The sequence below is a fragment of the Triticum aestivum genome, chromosome 4A, assembly GCF_018294505.1.
Source record: "Triticum aestivum cultivar Chinese Spring chromosome 4A, IWGSC CS RefSeq v2.1, whole genome shotgun sequence".
NCBI classification, from domain to species: domain Eukaryota; kingdom Viridiplantae; phylum Streptophyta; class Magnoliopsida; order Poales; family Poaceae; genus Triticum; species Triticum aestivum.
This window is the reverse complement of record NC_057803.1, coordinates 684,164,680-684,180,724: the sequence shown is the minus strand read 5'-3', so window position 1 is coordinate 684,180,724 and position 16,045 is coordinate 684,164,680.

Below are 16,045 nucleotides of genomic sequence, written 5' to 3'. Positions count from 1 at the left end.
AGTAAAAAATGTTGGGGAATATAACAATCCCATTGAATGCCCTGATCTTCATCTCACATAAATTACTTTAATGAGTATCGAGGAACCACACCAGAAACTAAATTTGCCAGGTTCTTTGTTGAGAAAGCAAGGTTGCTCAAGGTAATGAGATTTTCCCTATATTTACTGCGCGGAAGTGAATGGATTGCTAAAGAACGCAGGCTGATACGTCTCCAACGTATCTATAATTTTTTATTGTTCCATGCTATTATATTATCAACCTTGGATGTTTTATATGCATTTATATGCTATTTTCTATGATTTTGGGACTAACCTATTAACCTAGAGCCCAGTGCCAGTTTATGTTTTTTCCTTGTTTTTGAGTATCATAGAAAAGGAATACCAAACGGAGTCCAATTGATGTGCCAATTTTTGATGATTTTTTATGGACCAAAAGAAGTCCCCGGAGTAAAAGAGTTGGGCCAGAAGAGTCCCGGGCTGTCCACGAGGGGGGGGCGCCCTACCCCCTGGGCGTGGGCCCCTATCTCGTGGACGATACAGAGACCCCCCTGACATGAGACCTACGCCAAAAATTCCTATAAATACAGAAACCCCCAGAAATAAACCTAGATCAGGAGTTCCGCCACCGCAAGCCTCTGTAGCCACCAAAAATCAATCTAGAACCATTCCGGCACCTTGCCAGAGGGGGGGAATCCCTCTCCTGTGGCCATCTTCATCATCCCGGTGCTCTCTATGACGAGGAGGGAGTAGTTCACCCTCGGGGCCGAGGGTATATACCAGTAGCTGTGTGATTGATCTCTCTCTCTCTCTGATGTTCTTGATTTGGCACGATCTTGATGTATCGTAAGCTTTGCTATTATGGTTGGATCTTATGATGTTTCTCCCCCTCTACTTTCTTGTAATGGATTGAGTTTTCCCTTTGAAGTTATCCTATCAGATTGAGTCTTTAAGGATTTGAGAACACTGGATGTATGTCTTGCATGTGCTTATCTGTGGTGACAATGGGATATCACGTGATCCACTTGATGTATGCTTTGGTTATCAACTTGCGAGTTATGTGACCTCGTGAACTTATGCATAGGGGTTGGTACACGTTTTCCTCTTGACTCTGCAGTAGAAACTTTGGGGCACTCTTTGATGTTCTTTGTGTTGGTTGAATAGATGAATCTGAGATTGTGTGATGCATATCGTATAATCATACCCATGGATACTTGAGGTGACATTGGAGTATCTAGGTGACATTAGGGTTTTGGTTGATTTGTGTCTTAAGGTGTTATTCTAGTACAAACTCTAGGATAGATTGAACAGGAAGAATAGCTTTGTGTTCTTTTACTACGGACTCTTGAATAGATCGATCAGAAAGAATAACTTTGAGGTGGTTTCGTACCCTACAATAATCTCTTCGTTTGTTCTCCCCTATTAGTGACTTTGGGGTGACTCTTTGTTGCATGTTGAGGAATAGTTATATGATACAATTATCTTATTATTGTTGAGAGAACTTGCACTAGCGAAAGTATGAACCCTAGGCCTTGTTTCCTAGCATTGAAATACCGTTTTCGCTCACTTTTATCATTAGTTACCTTGCTGTTTTTATTTTTTTCATATTACAAAAACCTATATCTACCATCCATATTGCACTTGTATCACCATCTCTTCGCCGAACTAGTGCACCTATACAATTTACCATTGTGTTGGGTGTGTTGGGGACACAAGAGACTCTTTGTTATTTGGTTGCAGGGTTGCTTGAGAGAGACCATCTTCATCCTACGCCTCCCATGGATTGATAAACCTTAGGTCATCCACTTGAGGGGAATTTGCTACTGTCCTACAAACCTCTGCACTTGGAGACCCAACAATGTCTACAAGAATAAGGTTGTGTAGTAGACATCAAGCTCTTTTCTGGCGCCGTTACCGGGGAGGTTAGCGCTTGAAGGTATATCTTTAGATCTTGCAATCGAATCTTTTAGTTTCTTGTTTTATCACTAGTTTAGTCGATAAATAAAAACTTCAAAAAGTGGAATTAAGGTTGCCTCATATGCTTCATCTTTTTAATATCTTTCGTGAAAATAAGGATTCCAATAATTGTGCCAAAGTGTTAGAAGAAGAATGCATTAAAATGTTTGGCACTAAATGTTTGGATGATGAGCATGATTGCAATGTTGTTAGTATGAATTCCTTGAATACCCATGATGCCAATGATATGCAAAGCCACAAGCTTGGGGATGCTATGTTTGATGAAGATCATATTTTTGTCCCCCAAGTTTTGATGAGCAAATTTATTATGATGAAAGCCTCCCTACTATCTATGATTATTATTGTGATGACACATATGCTATAAAGAATAATGATATCCATGAAACTTGTCATCATGATTTTAACTTTCAATTGGATTATGCCTCACATGATAGTTATTTTGTTGAGTTTGCTCCCACTACTATTCATGAGAAGAAATTTGCTTATGTGGAGAGCAATAAAAATTATATGCTTGTAGATCATGAAAAGAATGCTTTATGTGCTGGTTATATTGTTGAATTCATTCATGATGCTACTGAAAATTATTATGAGGGAGGAATATATGCTCGTAGGAATTGTAATAATATCAATTTTCCTCTCTATGTGCTTAAAATCTTGAAGTTATGCTTGTTTTGCTTTCCTATGCTAGTTGATTCTTGTTCCCATAAATTATTTGATCACAAAATCCCTATGCATAGGAAGTGGATTAGACTTAAATGTGCTAGTCATATTCCTCATGATGCTCTCTTTATGTTCCAATTCTCATCCTTTATGTGAGCATCACTGAAATCATCATGCCTAGCTAGGGGCGTTAAACGATAGCGCTTGTTGGGAGGCAACCCAAGTTTATTTTTGTTCTTTGCTTGTTGCTCATGTTTATTAATAAATAAATCATCTATCCTCTATTATGATTGTGTTTCTTATGTTTTGATTAGTGTTTGTGCCAAGTAAAGCCTTTAGGATCTCCTTGGGTGATTGTTATTTGATCTTGTTGTAAAAACAGAAAGTATGCGCTCACGAGAATAATTTTCATTTTTTACCAGAGAGCGATAAAGTACCAATTCCAACTTAAGTAGATCAATATAAAAATAATTTAGGTCTTCCTAATTTTGTAGAATTTTTGTAGTTACAAAAGTATTCGAAACCTACAGATTGCTACAGACTGTTCTGTTTTTGACAGATTCTATTTTCTATGTGTTGTTTGCTTATTTTGATGAATCTATGAGTAGTATCGGAAGGTATGAACCATAGAGAAGTTGGAATACAGTAGATATTACACCAATATAAATTTAGAATGAGTTCATAACAGTACCAAAAAGTTGTGATTTATTTTCTTATACTAACAGAGCACATGAGATTTCGTGTTGAGTTTTGTGTTGTGAATTTTTCAAGTTTTGGGTAAAGATTCGATGGACTATGGAATAAGGAGTGGCAAGAGCCTAAGATTGGGTATGAACAAGGAACCCCAAGGTAATATTCAAGGACAACCAAAATTCTAAGCTTGGGGATGCCCTGGATGGCATCCCCTCTTTCGTCTTCGTGCATCGGTAACTTTACTTGAGGCTATATGTTTATTCACCACATGATATGTGTTTTTCTTGGAGTGTAATTTTATTTTATTTTGTTTTTCTTGCTGTTTGAATAATATCCCAAGATCTGAAATTATTAAATGTTAGAGAGTCTTCACATAGTTACATAATTATTCAACTACTCATTGATCCTCACTTATATCTTTTGAACTAGATAATTGTTGCTGTAGTGCTTCACTTATATCTTTTTAGAGCACGACGGTGGTTTTATTTTGAAGAAATAGATGGACTCTCATGATTCACTTATATTATTTTGAGAGTCCTAAACAGCATGTAATTTGCTTTGGTTATGAATTTAGTCTTAATATGATGGGCATCCAAGATGGGTATAATAAAAACTTCCATATAAAGTGCATTGAATACTATGAGAAGTTTGATACTTGATGATTGTTTTGAGATATGAAGATGGTGATATTAGAGTCATGCTAGTTGAGTAGTTGTGAATTTGAGAGATACTTGTGTTAAAGTTTGTGATTCCCATAGCATGCACGTATGGTGAACCATTATGTGATGAAGTCGGAGCATGACTTATTTATTGATTGTCTTCCTTATGAGTGGCGGTCGGGGACGAGCAATGGTCTTTTCATACCAATCTATCCCCCTAGGGGCATGCGCGTAGTACTTCGTTTCGATAACTAATAGATTTTTGCAATAAGTATGTGAGTTCTTTATGACTAATGTTGAGTCCATGGATTATACGCACTCTCACCCTTCCACCATTGCTAGCCTCTCTAGTACCGTGCAACTTTCGCCGGTACCATAAACCCACCATTTACCTTCCTCAAAACAGCCACCATACCTACCTATTATGGCATTTCCATAGCCATTCCGAGATATATTGCCATGCAAATTTCCACCGCTCCGTTTATTATGACACGCTCCATAATTGTCATATTGCTTTGCATGATCATCTAGTTGACATCGTATTTGTGGCAAAGCCACCATTCATAATTCTTTCATACATGTCACTCATGAGTCATTGCACATCTTGGTACACCGCCGGAGGCACTCATATAGAGTCATATTTTGTTCTAAGTATCGAGTTATAATTCTTGAGTTGTAAGTAAATAAAAGTGTGATGGTCATCATTATTAGAGCATTGTCCCATGTGAGGTAAGGATGATGGAGACTATGATTCCCCCACAAGTCGGGATGAGACTCCGGACGAAAAATAAAAATAAAAAGAGAAAAAAGAGGCCATAAAAAAGGAGAAGGCCCAAAAAATGAGAGAAAAAGAGAGAAGAGGAAATGCTACTATCCTTTTACCACACTTGTGCTTCAAAGTAGCACCATGATCTTCATGATAGAGAGTCTCCTATGTTGTCACTTTCATATACTAGTGGGAATCTTTCATTATTGAACTTGGCTTTTATATTCCAATGACAGGCTTCCTCAAAATTCCCTAGGTCTTCATGAGCAAGCGAGTTGGATGCACACCGACTTAGTTTCTTTTTGAGCTTTCATACACTTATAGCTCTAGTGCATCCGTTGCATGGTAATCCCTACTCACTCACATTGATATCTATTGATGGACATCTACATTGCCCGTTGATACGCCCAGTTGATGTGAGACTATCTTCTCCTTTTTGTCTTCTCCACAACCACCATTCTATTCCACCTATAGTGCTATGTCCATGGCTCACGCTCATGTATTGCGTGAAGATTGAAAAAGTTTGAGAACATCAAAAGTATGAAACAATTGCTTGGCTAGTCATCGGGGTTGTGCATGATTTAAATATTTTGTGTGATGAAGATAGAGCATAGCCAGACTATATAATTTTGTAGGGATAGCTTTCTTTGGCCAAGTTATTTTGAGAAGACATGATTACTTTGTTAGTATGCTTGAAGTATTATTATTTTTATGTCAATATTAAACTTTTGTCTTGAATCTTTCAGATCTGAATATTCTTGCCACAATAAAGAGAATTACATGGATAAATATGTTAGGTAGCATTCCACATCAAAAATTCTGTTTTTATCATTTACCTACTCGACGACGAGTAGGAATTAAGCTTGGGGATGCTTGATACGTCTCCAACGTATCTATAATTTCTGATCGTTCCATGCTATTATATTATCAACCTTGGATTATATGCATTTATATGTTATTTTATATGATTTTTGGGACTAACCTATTAACCTAGAGCCCAGTGCCATTTTCTGTTTTTTCCTTGTTTTTGAGTATCGTAGAAAAGGAATACCAAACGGAGTCCAATTGACGTGCCATTTTTTGATGTTTTTTATGGACCAAAGAAGCCCCCAGAGTAAAAGAGTTGGGCCAGAAGAGTCCCGGGCTGTCCACGAGGGTGGGGGGCGTGCCCTACCCCCTGGGTGTGGGCCCCTATCTCGTGGACGATCCGGAGACCCCCTAGCGTGAGACCCACGCCAAAAAATCCTATAAATACAGAAATCCCCAGAAATAAACCTAGATCAGGAGTTCCGCCGCCGCAAGCCTCTGTAGCCACTGAAAACCAATCTAGACCCATTCGGGCACCCTGCTGGAAGGGGGGAATCCCTCTCTGGTGGCCATATTCATCATCCCGACACTCTCCATGACGAGGAGGGAGTAGTTCACCCTCGGGCTGAGGGTATGTACCAGTAGCTATGTGTTTGATCTCTCTCTCTCTCTCTCTCTCTGATGTTCTTGATTTGGCACGATCTTGATGTATTGCAAGCTTTGCTATTATGGTTGGATCTTATGATGTTTCTCCCCCTCTACACTCTTGTAATGGATTGAGTTTTCCTTTGAAGTTATCCTATCAGATTGAGTCTTTAAGGATTTGAGAACACTTGATGTATGTCTTGCATGTGCTTATCTGTGGTGACAATGGGATATCACGTGATCCACTTGATGTATGTTTTGGTGATCAACTTGCGAGTTTCGTGACCTCGTGAACTTATGCATAGGGGTTGGTACACATTTTCGTCTTGACTCTCCAGTAGAAACTTTGGGGCACTCTTTGAAGTTCTTTGTGTTGGTTGAATAGATGAATCTGAGATCGTGTGATGCATATCGTATAATCATACCCATGGATACTTGAGGTGACATTGGAGTTTCTAGGTGACATTAGGGTTTTGGTTGATTTGTGTCTTAAGGTGTTATTCTAGTACAAACTCTAGGATAGATTGAACGGGAAGAATAGCTTCGTGTTATTTTACTACGGACTCTTGAATAGATCGATCAGAAAGAATAACTTTGAGGTGGTTTCGTACCCTACAATAATCTCTTCGTTTGTTCTCCCCTATTAGTGACTTTGGAGTGACTCTTTGTTGCATGTTGAGGGATAGTTATATGATCCAATTATGTTATTATTGTTGAGAGAACTTGCACTAGCGAAAGTATGAACCCTAGGCCTTGTTTCCTAGCATTGCAATAACGTTTTCGCTCACTATTATCATTAGTTACCATGCTGTTTTTATATTTTCAGATTACAAAAACCTATATCTACCGTCCATATTGCACTTGTATCACCATCTCTTTGCCGAACTAGTGCACTTATACAATTTACCATTGTATTGGGTGTGTTGGGGACACAAGAGACTCTTTGTTATTTGGTTGCAGGGTTGCTTGAGAGAGACCATCTTCATCCTACGCCTCCCACGGATTGAGAAACCTTAGGTCATCCACTTGAGGGAAATTTGCTACTGTCCTACAAACCTCTGCACTTGGAGGCCCAACAACGTCTACAAGAAGGTTGTGTAGTAGACATCACATGCGTCTACACCTGAATGGAGAAGGCTCTACAAAAGCTGAATTTCAGTTTGTAACTTCATATGACAGATTATACAAAAGTCACTATATCCAGCCGCTATATGACTTCCCGGTGACTGATCCTTTTGCAAAAATAATGCATGAAAAAGATTCTAAAGAAGATGAGTTCTATTTGTTAGAATAGTTTGAACCTTGTAATCTTTGAATTTGGGTTTGTAATGCTGGAATTTGAACCTTGCGATATTTATGGTATTTGTTATATAACATAGTTAGATGTTTAATTTGGTTTTGCAATCATGTCATATTATAAGTATATTTATGGTATTTGTAATTGGAGTATGTTGTTCTTCTGTAGACGGAGCATAGATGTTGTGCAAACAAATCATATCACATCGCACGCGGACCACGGTGGGGAACCCGTCGGTGATGAATTAATCAATCGTAGACGGTTGTATACCAGCAAGCATTTGCCCACAACACACACGGCTCATTCCATCACAAACAGCTCGGATGGATCAACTGTATCCATGCCACGTATCGCACATGCAATTCTAATCTAAATTGTGCTTGATGTCTCCACCATCCCTCGCACAGATCATCTTATTTGCCATGTATCACTGCTTCGGCCTCTGCTTGCGTCCCTCGGCGTGCTCTGCTCGTTGTTAGGCGCCGCGGCGCGCTCGGCTTGTCGACAACTTCTCCTTGCGTGTTCAACTACTATATGCATATATATGGTTACTCCCCGTTGAGGCGGCTGCGGAGCGCTCTACTCGCGCCCCTCCGTGCGCGCTCTGCCAGTGGTTGGGGCCAGCGCACGATCAAGTTGGGGGCCCCATATGCTTGCGGTTGCGCCGCACGCGTCGCCATGATGCAGTTACATGCGTCATGATGGAGTTATGCGTTGCAATTAGAAATGCCATCTGGGCGTGCCGATATTCCAGGCCATCGAGCTACCCCATTAATTCATGCGGCCATTGTAACCTTAGTCTCTTCAACCTTTCGATCGCGCCCCACAACACAACAAGCACACCCACGACAACACATACAGAGAGGATATCTAGCTAGCAGAGCTCCAATGGAGTTCCGTGAGCATAAAGTGAAGAACTACGCGAGAGAGACGGATCTCTCGGTGGTGTACACCATCAACTCGGCCGTGGTGGAGGACTAGATCAACACCGTGGATCAGTTGCTTGCTCGAGACAAGTACAAGGTGGTCCGCATCGATCTCCAGTACACTAGCGGTCATCCTGGAAAAGATCAGAAGGTTGATGTCGCCCAGTTGTGCGTGCGCCATCATGTCCTCATCTACCACTACTGAGTGGTAATAGAGCCTTGCGACCGTTTCACCAGGTTTGTCAACAGCACTGACTACAAGTTCGCTACGGTCGAAACCTCCAACGATGTAAAAGCGCTCATGGTTACGGGCTTGGCCTGCAAGAACCTTGTCAAAAAAATTGACCACTACAGGGCCTGGGGCAGCACAAAGAAGGACTCCCTGGTTGAACTCGCTTCGGCCATCATCGACCCCTACTATGAAAAGATGAAGCGGGATGCCAATAGAACAAGTCTCGTATCCTGGCACGGGGCCTGGATGCGGCAACTGGATGAACCTCACCTCAGGTTCACGGCCAATATCGTGTACACATGCTATGGGATGCACAGGTGTATCGTTGACATGAGGAAGTGCCTCCTTCCTGAAATCGACGAGGCCAGATCGAGCCACAAGCAGAGCAGTAGCGGCAAACGTCACAAGAAGTAGATGATGATCAGATGATCGTTTATCCTAGTTAATTATGCATGTAATATATAGTTTATGTTGTTGTGTGGGATGTCATGTGTGTAGTAGCCACCTATGTTATTATACATGTAATAGTTTACTTTTGTGTGTGCAAATGTCATGTGTGTAGTAGCCACCTTTGTAATTGGATGTTTAACTTGGTTATGCAATGTGTCCTTATAAGTGTGTATATATATGTTGTTGTTCTGTATGCAATCACATCGCACAACACACACGTCTTATTAGCAGCAATCGTCTGTGTGTTATTATCGGTCTTTGCACACATTTTTTATTACAGACATGTTTGCCGCGTAACACACACGACTTGTTAAGTTCAACCATTTCTGTTCTCTTGGCTCAACGCAAGCAGTTCATCCGAGTGAATTGTTTGCCCTCTATCGCACACACCTTGACCTGGCTGACCATTTCTTTTGTGTTGCCTAATCACAAATAGTTCATTCGAGTGAACTGTATGCCGTATATCACACACACCTTCATCTGGCTGCCCGTTTCTATTGTTCCACCTCATCACAAACAGTTTATCCGAGTGAACTGTATGTCGTATATCGCACACACCTTGATCTGGCTGCCCATTTCTGTTGTTCTGTCTCATCGCAAATAGTTCGTATGGATCAACCGTATGCCCCGCATCGCACACGCAACTAAAATCTGAACCATGTTTGATGTATCCTGCAGTAGTGGCCTGGAAAGAAATGAGTGTAACTTGGCATGTGACAAGATGGGGTTGATAGATATCTATCTCCCATCTTGAGGGGGAGTGTTGAACCGGTATCGGCCCATCTCTACTTCTGCACATAAAGCTTAGGCCCATGTGCCCGACCTAGAAGAGGAGGAAGTCGTGGATGTCTGGAGGAAGGCGAAACACACCAGCCGCCAAGAAGGATAGAGAGATGTGAGACTCCCGTTTCAACAATATCAACTTGTAAAGAACTCACTTCATGTAAAATATGAAATGCGCTAACTTGTTAAATGCCATTATAAAAAGTGAGGACGACTTTACTATAATTTATGCAAAAGGGTTATCTTATACTTATGTGTAATTTATGCAAAAGGATGTTAGTTGTTCCGGTGATGATAGAATTATCACATGTTGGTTTTTGGTTTTGTGAAGCTCGCTTGTTGGTGTGAACCACATGTAACAAACATGGCGGTTTGGCTCTCATGCTAACTAGTTGTGAAAACACATAAGGTGTGTAAACAGTTCTTTGTTGCTTGTTCTGTACTTGGAGTTTCTTATCATCGGAGTTTTGGTGTTCTTGTACTTGCCAGCCTTGCATGATGAAAATACCCTTTGATGTATTTTTATTTTGCTAGTAAACTTGGTCCAAAAATCCACAATCTGATAACTTATCTTGGTCGAAATTATTGATGTAATTTAGGGACACGTTGAATCTGCACTTGTACAACTCATGTTGCAAAAATAAAATTCCACTGATCGTTAGAAGTAAGTTTATCATTTATTCATATAAGAAACTATTTGAAAGTGCAACTAATCCCTGCGTGGTTTTCGTAATTATTAACAACATATAACTCATTGAACAAATATCCATTCAAGATAATCTTTTCAGAAATTTCAATGATTGGCATGGCATGGACTAGAGATGTGGACCCCTCAAAATGCTAAGGACACATATTGGCACAAGCTCAAGAATACATTTTCATTTTAGTGATCCAAGATCACACTGAGTCCATAGGAAAAGCCAATACTATTAAAAGGGGATGAGGTGTTGCTTAATGGCTTGCTTGCTAAAAATGCTTAGTGATATGCTCCAAAAGCCCTCAACCACTTTCTCATTTCCACATATGTCCCAAACCAAAAGTCAAACTCGACCCCATCGATTTGATCTATCTGGCGCCACCGAGTTCATTTGACATAGCCATAGCCAGAAACCCTAATCATTTTAGTCTCGCCGATAGGGATCTCGGTCTCACCGAGATGGGATTGCAAAATCTCCGTTTCCCTTCGTAACATCTCGTTCTAACCGAGATGAGCGATCGGTCCCATCGAGTTCGCAATGCAAACTCTCTGTTTCCTTTTCGTAACGTTTCCGTCTCACCGAAATGAGCGATCGGTCCCACCGAGTTTGCCTATTACTGAAATCGGTCTCAACGAGTTCATGTGTTCGGTCTCACCGAGATTAAGTTATGCCCTAACCCTAACATATCGGTCCCACCAAGTTGATCATGTCGGTCCCACCGAAAAGCCTAACGTTCACATTTTGAACTGAATCGGTCTGACCGAGTTTCACTATTCGGTCCCACCGAATTTCACTATTCGGTCCCATCGAGTTTGGTAAATTGTGTGTAACGGTTAGATTTTGTGTGCAGGCTATATATACCCCTCCACCCTTCCTCCATTCGTGGAGAGAGCCATCAGAATGTGCCTACACTTCCACTACTCATTTTTTGAGAGAGAACCACCTACTCATGTGTTTAAGACCAAGACATTCCATTCCAACCACAAGAATCTTGATATCTAGCCTTCCCCAAGTTGCTTTCCACTCAAATCATCTTTCCACCATATCCAAATCTGTGAGAGAGAGTTGAGTGTTGGGGAGACTATCATTTGAGGCACAAGAGCAAGGAGTTCATCATCAACACACCATCAATTACCTTTTGGAGAGTGGTGTCTCCTAGATTGGTTATGTGTCACTTGGGAGCCTCCGTCAATATTGGGGAGTTGAACCAAAGAGTTTGTAAGGGCAAGGAGATCACCTACTTCGTGAAGATCTACCCAAGTGAGGCAAGTCCTTCGTGGGCGATGGCCATGCTGGGATAGACAAGGTTGCTTCTTCGTGGAACCTTCATGGGTGGATCCCTATGAATCGCGCAGCCGTTACCCTTCATGGGTTGAAGTCTAAATCAACGTGGATGTACGATAGCACCACCTATCGAAACCACGCCAAAAATCTCCATGTCTACATTGCATTTGCTCCCTTCAAACTCCTCCCTTTACCTTCATATGCAAATGATTTACATTCCACTGCTATACTCTTAGAATTGAATGCGTAGGTTGATTGCTTGACTTGTGATAAGTTGCTAAAATCTGCCAAGACTTAAAATTGGGAAAAGGCTAGATTTTTATTTGGTCAAGTAGTCTAATCACCCCCCCCCTCTAGACATACTTTCGATCCTACAAGTGGTATCAGAGCTTTGGTCTCCATTTGCCTTGATTTCCATAGCTTTGGTGATCATAGCCTTGGTTTCACAACCTAGGAGAGTATGGCATCTAGCGAGGGAAATTACCACTATAGAGGTCCTTACTTAAATGGTACTAATTTTGCTAGTTGGAAGCATAAGATGAAAATGCATATTCTTGGACATAACCCCGCCATTTGGGCTATTGTGTGTATTGCCTTGCAAGGTGAATTCTTTGATGGGAGAGAACCAAATCGTGAAGCTGTCGCGGAAGAATTGAAGATGCTGCAATATAATGCTCAAGCTTGCGATATCCTCTTCAACGGATTGTGCCCCGAAGAATTCAACAAAATCAGCCGTCTTGAGAATGCAAAGGAAATCTGGGATACTTTGATTGATATGCACGAAGGTACCGACTCTGTCAAGGAATCCAAATTGGATGTGCTTCAAAATCAACTTGACAAGTTCAAAATTAAGGATGGTGAAGGTGTCGCTGAAATGTACTCTAGGCTTGCTCTCATCACAAATGAGATTGCCGGCTTAGGAAGTGAAGACATGACCGACAGATTCATCATTAAGAAGATTCAAGAGCCTTGGATGGAAAATATGATACCGTGTGCACATTAATCCAAATGATGCCCAATTACAAAGATCTCAAGCCAAGAGAAGTCATTGCTAGAATTGTTGCTCATGAGATGTCATTCAAGGATAAAGAAGAGCTTCACAACAAGTCTAGTGGTGCTTACAAAACCTCATGTGATGCTCCTACATCATCAAGTGAGAAACAAGCTTTCAATGAAGAATTGAGATTAATGGTGAAGAACTTCAACAAGTTCTACAAGAGTAGAAGCAAAGAAAGAAGTTCCAAGTCAAGGTCCTACAATGACAAAAGATCTTCTAGTCATGAACGTAACTACTACAATTGTGGAAGACCCAGACACTACTCCAATGAGTGTACGGCTCCCTACAAAAGAAGAGAAGACTCACCTAAAAGGAGAAGTAGAAGAGAAGAATCACCTCAAAGAGAGAGAAGGAGTAGAGATGATCGTTATGAACGAAGAACCTCTCGCCGAAGCAAGGATTCAGAAAGGAAGGACAAGTCATGAAGGAGCTATACAAAACGAAGACATCAAGCTCATGTTGGTGAATGGGTATCCAGCTCTGACTCCGACCACCACTCCGAGAGAAGTTATAACTCCAACTCAGAATATACTCAAGATGAAGGTGTTGTCGGTCTAGCACTTGTGTCAACCAACTCCTATGACATATTTGACTCACCAAATGAAGGAATTGGAAGATGCTTGATGGCTAAAGGCCCAAAGGTATCACACCCCGAGTATGTTGATTTCAATAGTGATGAAGATGATTTGCTAGGTGATGATGATTTACTTGTTGACAACTCTAGTGATGAAAACTATGGTGAACTTGCTATTAACCATGCTAATCAAGATAAAACGAATGATGATGATAAGAAGGTGATTGAGCGTCTAACTAAAGAACTAAACACTCTTAAGTTAGCTCATTGCTACCTCTTGAGCACTACGTTGGTTTCCCTCGAAGAGGAAGGGATGATGCAGCAAAGTAGCGTAATTATTTCCCTCAGTTTTTGAGAACCAAGGTATCAATCCAGTAGGAGGCTACATGCAAGTCCCTCGTACCTGCACAAAACAAATAAATCCTCGCAACCAACGCGATAACGGGTTGTCAATCCCTACATGGCCACTTACGAGAGTGAGATCTGATAGATATGATAAGATAATATTTTTGGTATTTTTATGATAAAGATGCAAAGTAAAAATAAAAGCAAAGGAAAAAGCAAAGGAAATAACTAAGTATTGGAAGATTAATATGATGAAGATAGACCCGGGGGCCATAGGTTTCAGTAGTGGCTTCTCTCAAGAGCATAAGTATTCTACGGTGGGTGAACAAATTACTGTTGAGCAATTGACAGAATTGAGCATAGTTATGAGAATATCTAGGTATGATCATGTATATAGGCATCATGTCTGAGACAAGTAGACCGACTCCTGCCTGCATCTAGTACTATTACTCCACTCATCGACCGCTATCCAGCATGCATCTAGAGTATTAAGTTAATGAAAACAGAGTAACGCCTTAAGCAAGATGACATGATGTAGAGGGATAAACTCATGCAATATGATGAAAACCCCATCTTGTTATCCTCGATGGCAACAATACAATACATGCCTTGCTGCCCCTACTATCACTGGGACAGGACACCGCAAGATTGAACCCAAAGCTAAGCACTTCTCCCATTGCAAGAAAGATCAATCTAGTAGGCCAAACCAAACTAATAATTTGAAGAGACTTGCAAAGATAACCAATCATACATAAAAGAATTCAGAGATGATTCAAATACTGTTCATAGATAGACTTGATCATAAACCCACAATTCATCGGTCTCAACAAACACACCGCAGAAAGAAGATTACATCGAATAGATCTCCACAATAGAGGGGGAGAACATTGTATTGAGATCCAAAAGGAGAGAAGAAGCCATCTAGCTAATAACTATGGACCCGTAGGTCTGAGGTAAACTACTCACACTTCATCGGAGGGGCTATGGTGATGATGTAGAAGCCCTCCGTGATTGATGCCCCCTCCGGCGGAGCTCCAGAACAGGCCCCAAGATGGGATCTCATGGATACAGAAAGTTGCGGCGGTGGAATTATGGTTTTGGCTCCGTATCTGGTCATTTGGGGGTACGTGTAAGTGCATCTAGTTCCACCCCTAGTTGGTTTTGGAGTATTGACGACAAACCTGGTTGAGGGACTAATGTGTTTGTGAGAATTGCAGGATAACACAGGTAGAAGTCCCTCATTGATTCGGTTTTCCTACCAGAGATGACCCCTAAAAATGTATGAAGACATTGAAGTCAAAGGTGGTATGTGAAGACATTCACATTAAAGACTATGACAAGAGAAGACATCGCGTGAAGACTATGGAGCGCGAAGACTTAGCAGTTTCGTCGTTCTTTGTTTTTTTCTTTGTTGAGTCATAGGAACCACCATACTATTAAGTGGGGTCCAAGAGAACCAGTCAAAATGACTGAAGTGATGCTTAACCAAAATCCTATGTCTTTGAGTGAAGGCTATGAGAGGAAATATTATTCAGAGTTGGATAAGTCAGCTTTGCTTGTAGCCCAAGTAAAGTTGCCATGTGTGTATGAAATCTGACCGTTGGAACACGTGTCAGTTCCTTAGTGACCCAGGGTCATTTCGGACAAATCAGCTCGGGTTGCCTAGTGGCTATAAATAGCCCACCCCCTACAACCATAAACGGTTGGCTGCTCAGAGTTAGTGCACGGCTTTTGTCGTTTGAGAGCAACCCACCTTGAAGCCTTTGAGAGAGAATTCTTGCGAGGACAAAGCCCTAAACACCCAGAGCCAAAGAGTGTTAGGCATCACTTAAGTATTCCTATTTGTGTGATCTGAAGACTTATTACACTTGAGGACTGTGAATCCTCCAGCCGGTTAGGCGTCGCGTTCTGAGCATCCAAGAGTCATTGTGGATCACCGATGAACAAAGTCTGTGAAGGTTTGGAAGTCTACCTTGAAGACTTACCGGAGTGATTGGGCGAGGACTGTGCGTCCTTAGCTCAAGGGGAATAAGGTGAAGATGCAGTCTTCTGAGTTGAATGTCAGCCTCCCTAACCAGACGTACAGTTGTGACAGCAACTGGAACTGGTCCAACAAATCATTGTCTTCAATGAGTCACTGGTTTCATCCTTCCCTTTCCTTTACTTACTGTTGTCCCTAGTGAAGTCATTGTATG